Genomic DNA, 10,648 nt, shown 5'->3' with positions numbered 1-10,648 from the left:
CCTTCCCAATAATTCCTTTGTCGGTTGACAAATAGCTGTTCCATCGTTCGTGCCCTCCCATCTTGTAAAATACTAAGAACTTATCCACTGTTGGCACCATTTTGCCAGCTCTACAACAGGACTCAAAATGATGTATCCTCATCAAACCAAAATGATGCATTTATGAGAGGTGAATCATGCTTAACGTCAACAAATTTACTAAGAACTTGCTATTCGAAAAGCTTAGCTTTTCGGTGGAAACGTCTTCGACATATTGAGCCATTTTACCTTTTGATGGTTTATTGGGAGTAGATCCAGGTGAAGGAACTCTACTTGGAGCAATACCATAACCATTCACAATATCCCAAAAGTCTCTTTCCTTCTAGTTAATCACCACACGGTCTATCGATAGTGAATTCTTCTTCTTAGCAGCCATCAGGTAATCGACAAGAAACTTGTTGCAGCGAGCTATGGTGGTTAATTTCGGGTTTGAAACGGGAAAATTGCAAATATTTCGTCTACGAAAGTCTCAAAGATGAAGGAAGAAAGAGAAATGTGAGAAGGAGAAAGACAACTGCCTCCTATTTATACTCATCACAATTAAAATGATGGGAAATGACATAGAGGAGAGAGAAATTAGAGGTCCACTAAATAAGCGACATGTCAAGTAGAAAACCTGAAAAGGGGGAAAAGTAACAACTGGGGAATAGCTGTCAAGCCCTGTAACACCCTGACACCCTCAAGCCTGTCACATCGTCTCCTAATGCTTATCCGTATCTCTAAAATGAAGCGTCTTTAAGAAACAAGCCAACACTAAAAAAATCCACTCAAAGAACCTAAGTCCAAAATTCCACCCGCATAAATGTCATGCGGAAAGAACAATGGATTGAACTAGGGAGAATTATAAAGATAGTGTAACATTAGTTACTTTTCAATCCCGAAAATCTGACCTATTTTAAATTTCGGTTTCTTATTTATAAATATATGTATAAAAACATATTATAATATCCAACTCCATAATAAAATATACATTCAACATTTCTAATCTCCGATGTGACACCCGGCATTTTCAGGTTAACTCTGTTAACTAAACCTAGTTAAATCTTGTTGACCGTGTCAGTAAACCCAGTTAGTTCTGTTAACTACGTTAATGAACTGTCATGCATGTAGTGTCATGTACGCATACATTTGAGTTAGTCGTGTTGTTGGTGACCTAAACAAAAGTAAACTTGTTACATTATATGATATGTTAAATGTTATGTTGCCTAGCTAGACCAATAAATCTTAGACAACATAATACTTAGAAATGGTTTAAAAAGTTGTATCATGTCACATATTTTAATATAAAAGTTACCTAAGGTTGAATTTTATTAAAGTGAGAATGAAAGTTTGTTATTAATTCAACAAGGAGTTACAAACTCTTGGTAATAAAACTTTTCCCTTTTCTTTTTGTCCCTCTTGGCCAAAGTCTATCACTCACACACACACAAAACATTTTTTTCAAAAAGCTCTCTCAAATTATCCTTGTACACAAGTATTGTTTTGGTGATTCTTGGATGCAAGAGGATTGAATCTTTGGATTAAGAAACTAGGTAATCATATTTAACATATATTTGCTTATGTTTTTCTATATGTTTTTATCTTAGAAACATGGTATTTGTATCCAAATGATTTGGATTATAGAGATAAATAAAGAATGATCAAAGTTTGATTTGGTTAAAAGTGTTTGTTGTGTCTTGGTATAAAAAGTTTGAATCTTATATATATATATATATATATATATATTTTCTTTATGTATTTAGATTAATAATGGAAAAACATTAGTTTTTATTTTAAAAATGATTTATTGGTGATTTAGGATCATATAGATATGAAAATCATGATTCTTGTGCACATAGGTTTAGATCTGCTTGCTGACATATTTTGTAACCTAGGTTGTTAATTTTATAACTTGTTAATATGTTTGTGTTTTTGGTTGATTCTTGATGCTACGGTCAAGTACTATGGGTTTAGTTTTGAAAAAGTCAAAAACCATAATTTTTGGACTCTGTTTGATTAGGTTTTAGGAATTTACAAAATCGGGTTGCAATTTTGATTAAAAAAGTAATTTTTGGATTCGTTTTGTAAATTGCGTAACTTGTAATTAAAAATGGATAATTGTGTAATTCAACTTCTGAAATGTTATAAATCGAATTAGGAATCCAATCTAATTGGTCTTGCATCAATTGGATATATATGGAATTTTTAGCAAATATTTAAATTTTGTTGTGCTGATAAGATAGCTGAAAATAGGTTGCTGAAGTGTATGAATTTTCATGATGTTTGTGAGTGTTGGAAAATTACAAGAAAATTTTATGTTGTACCTAATACTTGAAATTGTATGTGGGAATTGTTTGGTAAATTATTTTCATGTTTTGTCTGGTTAGAAAAATAGGTTTTGATGACTTAAAACCTGCCCATATTTGTCCAGCATGTTGTTTGGTAAAAATAGTTGTAGTTTGTACAAAGATTGTTGTGTTATTTTGGAATTGGACTTTATTGGTCAACTTGAAATAATTTTACTAAATGTTTGGTCTTACTTATGAGAAATGAAATTGATAAAAGTGTGACTTAGTCATATGGTTGCATGAAAAATGATTAAGTGCAAATTACATGATCGATTGTTAGGTTGCGACAATAAATATCTTATGACTATTTTAAGTATAGATAATTGGTCAAAAGTCACCAACGGGTCGTCGGTCAACATTTAGGGTCAACAATCAATATTTTGGTCAACGGTCAATATTTTAAGTCAGTGGTCAACAACTTGGACCTTTTGGTCAAAAGTCAACGAAAAATCAAACTTTGGTCAAAGTCAACAGAAAGTCAAACTTTGGTCAAACTTTTAATAATCCGTGGATTGTTTGGATACTAAGGATTCTAGGAATCGCTTAGCAAATACTTATAGTGCTTGTATGATTTAGGCACTAGAACATTTTGTGACGTAAAGCAGTGACTTCTATTTTAAACCGCATTCGAGGTGAGTTTCTCATACCCCCTTTTTACCCTTTTTAACTATTTTGAGGGTAACATATATATCCTATCAACAATTCAATTTCTTTTATTTATTATTTATAAACTACAATTCGTTACATGGACTTATGTGTTTACTTGTTACTTGCTCAAATATTACGTGCATGGATTTCTTCGATAAGTATGATCATATGTCCCCCCCCACTTGCATTCCGGACCATCTTTCTAGTGGAAAAGGGAGTCCGATCTGAGTACGTTGGTGCACAATCCCAACTGGAAAAGACCTTCATTTATTCTTTACACTCAAGACCTTTGATTCTAATGTAAAGAACCTTTATGTGCTTTTCACAAGTTTTTATGGAATTGTATGGTTGTTATATATTATTTAAACTGTGTGAACTCACCAACTTTTCAATTAGTTGACTTTATTATATACGTATATGCTACATGTACTTTCATTAGAGGATGAAATGACGAAGATACTAGAAGTTAGGTTATCTAAATAATAAACAAGAGGATGTTTGTTTTGTTCATTTTCCCTTGTGTTTGTTCATTTGATAAACTTGTGTACTTGATACCTTTGAATGAATTAATGATAATATTGTCACTTAATAGTGTCAAATGTGTTTTTAACAATTTGTACGTCACACCCGGGCGTATTCCGCTTTAGCCGGGGTGTTACAGATAGGGTAGTGAAAAAACTCAAGAACCCATGAAATAACATCCGCGGGTCACCCAAGATACTCAGAAAAGTCACCCGCGGGTCATATTATAACACCCTCGGATCATCTACATTAGCCGCGGAGAATATATATCAAAGAAAGAAGTCCAAAGTACACTTCTAGTGAAGAACATAAGCCACCGATAGGTGCCCCGCATGCGGAGGAATAAAACAAATGACTTCACTTGTATGAAAGAAATACGGTTACAACTTACTCCCTTCTAGAAGATTGGTGGAAATATTTCCTAATAGCCACATTTACCTCTTTATTGAGAGCACGTGATGACGAGGCCAATTAGGAGAAGCTAGCTCGATGTTCTGTTACGTCCGTACTCATGGCTAGCTGTCACCTCCTATAAAAAATAGCCACACGTCCATTTAGGTAGAAGGAAACATCTTTTAGATAGTGACAACTCCACCAATCACATTCTCTCGCCACTGGCTATAAATACCTAACCCATCACCATGAGGTATCATTCACACTTTCCATATTACATCATTACTTTGTACTTTCTCTCTTTATATGAACAATATTTATTCTCACGCTCGTGGGTGGTTATGGGAAGACCCCCATCTTGTTCTTCCCGTAACGAGCTCACAGCGGTTTGGTTTTGTAGGATCATATCCGGATCTAGCTTGATTCTACTCATTTTAGACTGGTTATCTGTTAACCTATACCCGGTGGAAATATAGACCTAAATCCTAATCAGCATAGGATCCGTGTTTCCTCGGTCCAAAAAAATTTGTCAACATCAAGTGTACTGTTTTGCTATAGAGAAACATTTGCACACATAATATGCCATTAATGCAGTCAAAGTCAAGTTCCAAGTTAAAAGTTTGGTCAAGATCAATTACGATTATCCTTGATCTTATCATTCTCGAACATGTAAACTAATCAAGTATATTATAGTTATGTTAATATTTAGTTCAGTTAAATAATCTAGAGAAGACTGTTCTAATAACAACCTAGGAGAGACTAGTGGCTTTCACCTCTATTAGTATTTACCTAGTTTTGTATAGTGCCCAACTTTTGCACAACTGTATTTGTCTTTGAGATTGATGATACCTTCATAATATAATTGAGGTATAAAGTTTATAAATTGTGCTTATCTTTATTCAGTTATGTTTTCTCGTATTTAATCAATTAAACACTGTGAGACTTGTGTTATAATTTTGTTAAACCTAGTTGTGTGATTTAGAACCCTCTTGATCGATTTAGACATCTAGCCTCTCATCCGGCCTTATTTTACTCTCCGCTACTAGTACAATATAATGAAAAAACAACGGAATTACCTCTTTGATCAATTTAGACAACTTATCCACGACTACCACAAAAAGAAACGGGATCAGCCTACACATGAAAAAAGTTTGTGTTCCCCACAAGTTCTTGAGCAGTTTTTTTTCCTGGAAATATATAACCCTGATTACTATCGTAAGACATTGCGTGATTAACGAACATAACATACAAAGGTTTAAAGATAATTCTCTATGAAATTGAATACCTTTACTATAACTTTAGTGGTGCACAATATATTCACTAAAATATGTACTTTTAAATACTAACCCATTCTCAAGTTGAACAAATTTAATGGTTTTTTACACCATTACCGGTTCATTATGCATGAAGCCCGTGCTTATATTGGTTAATTAAACGAGTCTCGCCTTCTCAAATGGATCTTTCTTCTTAAAAAACAATTTTAAGTTGAATGATTGTCTCTTACATTGCTTAAACCAAAAGTGATATATTTAGAAAAATATATGATGAAATTAGATGTTAATGAATTGGGTAATTTGTAGACAAACTAGGTCTAAATTAGAGGTGGGCAAATAAACTAGTTAACTGAACCGACCCAATAACCAAACTGAAATCGAACCGGTTTGAAATCGATAACGTGGAAACCAGTTTGGAACTGATTGAAACCGTAGGTTCAGAATCGGTTTGTAATTTCTCCATGAAACCGGTTAACGGAACCAAAGCTGGGTAAAAATTGGTCAAAACCCAAACCAAAATCGATTAAAACACGAACTGAAACTGATCAAAACGAACCGAAACCTATCGTAGCCTGGTCCAGAAACCGATTTCAACCCGAATCAAAATTGATCATAAATCGTTTTTGACTTTTGTTGAGCAAATCGAACCGGTTTCAACCCAAACAGGTTTTGAGTTTTAAATCAATTTGTGCACCTAAGGTCTCATGTCAAACTCATTTCGGTTGAAAGTGCTTTTGGTTAATCAACTTTGAGCATTAATTTAAAAATTGTTTGAATTTTAGGTACATAGGTGGTAGATTATGCTAATAGAATAAATTCTTGTACATAAAGAAAGTCGTTCACAAGCTAGTTTGATTCAAGCTTTTACACCTAACCCGAAACTTGAAAATAGTGGAATAAGCAACAACACTTACAACTTTAAAATTTTCTATACTAGAAAAAAGGCTTTTATTGACATGTATTGCGTGTCATTAAAAGGTACAGATGACATGCAAATGCATGTAGTTGATAGCCCAATCATAAATTGAAAATGACACACACTCGCATGTCATGTTTAATGACACGCATTAATGACATGCAATTATGACAAGCGTTTATGACATGCATATATGACACTCTTTTATTACTCTCAACACCAATATATGACAAGCACTTATGCGTGTCATCATATAATTTTTTTAAATATATATATATATATATATATATATATATTTTATTATTTGCATAATTACTAATTTTTATATTAAATACACAGTTATAGAACAAAAACATTCATTTCATTTCTAAAATAGATACTTAGTGTCAAAATATACAAATATTCCCGAGTTAACAAAAATGGTCGTTAATAGCCAATACAATATATCATGTACTACCCAAAACATATTATATCACAAAACTCAACCATTCTTCTTGAACTTAATAAAAATCCGCCTCTATGTATTTCTCTTTGCCTCCCCCAACCTAAAAAGAAAATTAAGAAAAGAAAACGTTACAAATTTGGTCGGGTCAAAACTAATTGGGTCAAAACAAACCAATACAAACAAAAAGCAAACATGTAAATTACACTTGCATCATCTTAATCCCAGCCAGCAGGCTCTACACTCTTTTCCATTATCTTAATCCCAGATGTTCAAGCTAAATTTAAATAGAAACATCAAAAATGAAAAATAAATGGCACTATGCCTATTTCAATAGCATGCAACATTATTATATTATTTGTATATAATAATGATTTTAATATGAATTTTAAGTAACCTAAAAACATTCCAATGTCATTAAGTAGCTACGAACATTATACATGTTCTAGTGTGGCATAATACCATAATGGATGTCCTTTCGTGATAACGCCTTCAATGCAGTCCACAAGGATCCAACATTCCAACCTGAGATCACTTGGCATACACTATTAGTTAACTCCAAATACTATAAAAGATAAACTAACACTTGACACCATGTTAGCTTGCAAAATATGTAAAAGCCCCTCTCTATAAGTATAACAATTTAATTGGACACTTTTATATATGTGAGTTCGCGCGCATGTAAACTCTATAATTTTAAGTACACAACTCCTAGATCTTCTCATCTAAAAATCATTTTAGTTCAGTCTTAAAAAGAAGTTAACTGTTTACTTAAACTACAAGATTTTAAAGTCTAACCAAAATTAACATATAAAGCCTACTATGTCACTCAGAATTTGAGAAACAAAGCTTTATCAATAGATTAGAATCATTTTGATTATCAAACAAAATTTGATTACCAAATTGAATGTAGAGTTTCATTAATACTTTCAATTAACAGCAACAGAAGCTAACATTACTCATGACTCAGATTAAGAAACATAAAGTTCTAATAACAACAAAATAAAGTTAAACTAAATAAATAAAATTTAAGCTACCTTTTAAAGCCTATGATTCAGTCTCCACGTTAGAACGTGCACAGGAAAGAGGAAGATTAATTTTAACTCATATTGGTATTTGAAACCTTACTAGCATTATACAAAACTATGTATGACAAGTTACGATCTGAATGTAATGTTATTTGTATTGTATGTGTTAAATAGATACCCAACACGTAAAATTTTAGAAACTATAAGCTACTCATAATTTAGTGTCTTTGACAAATTGGCACTAACCAAGAAGCATGTATTGTTCTAAGGGGTTAAAATCCATACTCTTGACAACGGATTTAGGATCATCACAACAACTTTAATGATACGTTTAATAAACTGTATCATTCAATTTTCAATGATTCTATGCAACGTATATCATTCTAACAATCCTAATTGTATATATCTTGAAAATCAACAATATTAATACCAATAAAGATAAAAAAACACAGAAATTAAACAACATTATATTCAAACCTATTTTAGAAATAATTATTCAATCAGGCTTCAAACCTGATTCGGACAAAACATTGAACACCTGGTGGGCATAAAAAATCTCATCTTCTTTATTCAAGTAATGATCGATCATTTCTTGCAATTTATACTCCATTCATATCAGATGTGCATTTAAACCTCTAATAGTGAATGTGCGAAACACGATTTGGTGAACTAAGCTGTGATTTGATCATATAAATCAAATTGAGATGGGCTCGCTGCTTCAATTTACAACAGCAAAATTAAGAGTCCATGAACCCCTAGCTGTTTATTCAACCATCAATTAACATTGAAATAATGTAAAATTAGATGCATATACCTCGCAGTTAATGAACTTCTGCATATTAATCCTTCAATCAACTCCAAATAAGCAAACCCTAGCCGATTGAACGGGTTTGCTGAAAACAAAATTGTTGGATTGAACGAATGTAGTGTCGTGTCCCGTTGAATTTAATAAGAAGATCGATGGCCAAGGGAGAAGTCGTAGGAGATGTATGGAACCCTAGATAGAGTGTGGTGTTGTACTATATAAACTTGGGCGGCATTTTGAAATAATTGGGCGTGGTGTTTAATTTTTTCTTTGGATTAAAAGATGACATACATATATGACATAGATGATTATTTTTTTAATTTATGACACAGGATACATGACGTTAAAAAATAAGTGTCATAAATCTTCTAATTTTTAAAAAACATGACCTTTTTTAATGACACGCATATTTGCGCGTCATAAATCACGACGCGTCATAGTGCGCTTGTCAAAGAATTTTTTCTACTAATGCTAACACGTTAGAATTCCTTTTTTGACTTTGCCACTCATGGTCTCTCTTTAAAGACACACCATCACAAATGCTAATTTAATATTTTACGGTATGTCTTGTTCATATAATTTGTTAGAATTGGAACCTCAATCCCAATCCCGATGTATTTGGTGGATAAATGAATTATAATGGAAATCAATTCCATCAAATTCATTCATATAAAGGAACTCAACAATCCTTTCAAATTGCGAAAGAATTCAACCAACGTAAATCGAATCTCCAACCACTCACCAACTTAGCATCCACCACTCCCACCCCACCCCAAAACCAGCTTCCTCTCTTTCACGATTTCATTCACCACTCTCCAACTTAGCATCCACCACTCCCAGCTATGAAAATCGATCTCTGCCTCCTTCCTCTCTTTTAGGATATATATCCCAAATCCCCAACAAACCCTAATCATCTTCAATTCTGGCAAGTGGTGGTATCTTTGAGTGATTCACATGATTCCTGATGTTAATTGGAAAGTTTTATGTATCCGTTTTCTATTTTGATGAGTTATTGTGAAACCCTAGATGTTCAATCTCTGTAATTTTGATGATTATGATGTTAACTGATGAATTAGAACCTTAGAGATGTCATAAACATGTTAGGGTTTGAGTTTTGATGACAACAGTTTGCTAAAAGATTTATTCTCGTTTATTGATTGGTCTGTAACTCGATGTTAAATAATGTTTTTTATTGATCGATTCTTGATTATATGATATAGTATTCTAATTCTAGTTTCCATAAAGGTAAATTTTATAATTTTTGGATGTGTTTTGAATAGTGTTTATGATTTTACAAAAACATATGTCAAAGCTGATTCAGGGAGTTTTATTCCGGTCTGTCTTTCCGACACCATAACTCCCTAATGACGAACCCAAGTGGGTTCGATCGACTTTTGGAACTTAGTATTGTTAGTGTAGTAGACAACCCAATTGGCCTTGCACAATTTCGATAAATGAGTTCAGAGAAACATGAAACTACTTTTTGTTGCGCAATCTGCTGAACTGTTGCTACCTATTTGCAATGATTGAATTAGTATGAGTTTATCTACATGATAAAAATATAAGAAAACATTTTTGAGAAACCTAATTCATATATTCTACTGTCGTAAATTCTGTAGATTTTATTTCTAAGTTTTTTGCTTACTGAATAAAATCCATTTATAATATGTCTTGTTAACTGCTTGATCAGAATTTTGAATTATATATCAGTTGCTTGATGGTTTAATCACGATGTGACATAGGATGCATGTCAGAACCACTTAAACTTATCAACATTAATTTCAATCACCAACGAGTCTTTGGGTCAAGTTTGTGTGAGTCCATACGAGTCTTAGAGTCATGTGTTGTTGAACACACTCTCATCACTTAAACACGTATACTAGGTAACCGTTAATGAGTCAAGTGAATTCATTTGGTTTAAGAACAATCTATTACACGCGACACCAGGTGAGTTTATGCTTTTTCGTATTTGAATTATGGAGAGAAAACACAAAAACTATTTTTGTATACTTGTTTTCTGGATTAAAAACACAACATTTCCCTTGTTTTCTGGATTGTAAACACAAAACATTTTCCTTACTTGTTTTGGATTGAAAACACAACTTTTGCCTATACTTGTTTTTGGAGAGAAAACATGGGCATACTTACATACTGGTTTTCTGGAGAAAAACACGGTGTCTTGTTTTGGATTTATGTAGTTTCTTATATATCACAAGTGTATACTAGATGCCCCTATATCACTTAAAGTCCGTAC

Source organism: Bidens hawaiensis, unplaced genomic scaffold (assembly GCF_021521415.1).
Source record: "Bidens hawaiensis isolate Kalapana, Puna unplaced genomic scaffold, B.hawaiensis_p1.1 tig00017354_1, whole genome shotgun sequence".
NCBI lineage: Eukaryota > Viridiplantae > Streptophyta > Magnoliopsida > Asterales > Asteraceae > Bidens > Bidens hawaiensis.
This window is presented reverse-complemented; position numbering follows the sequence as displayed.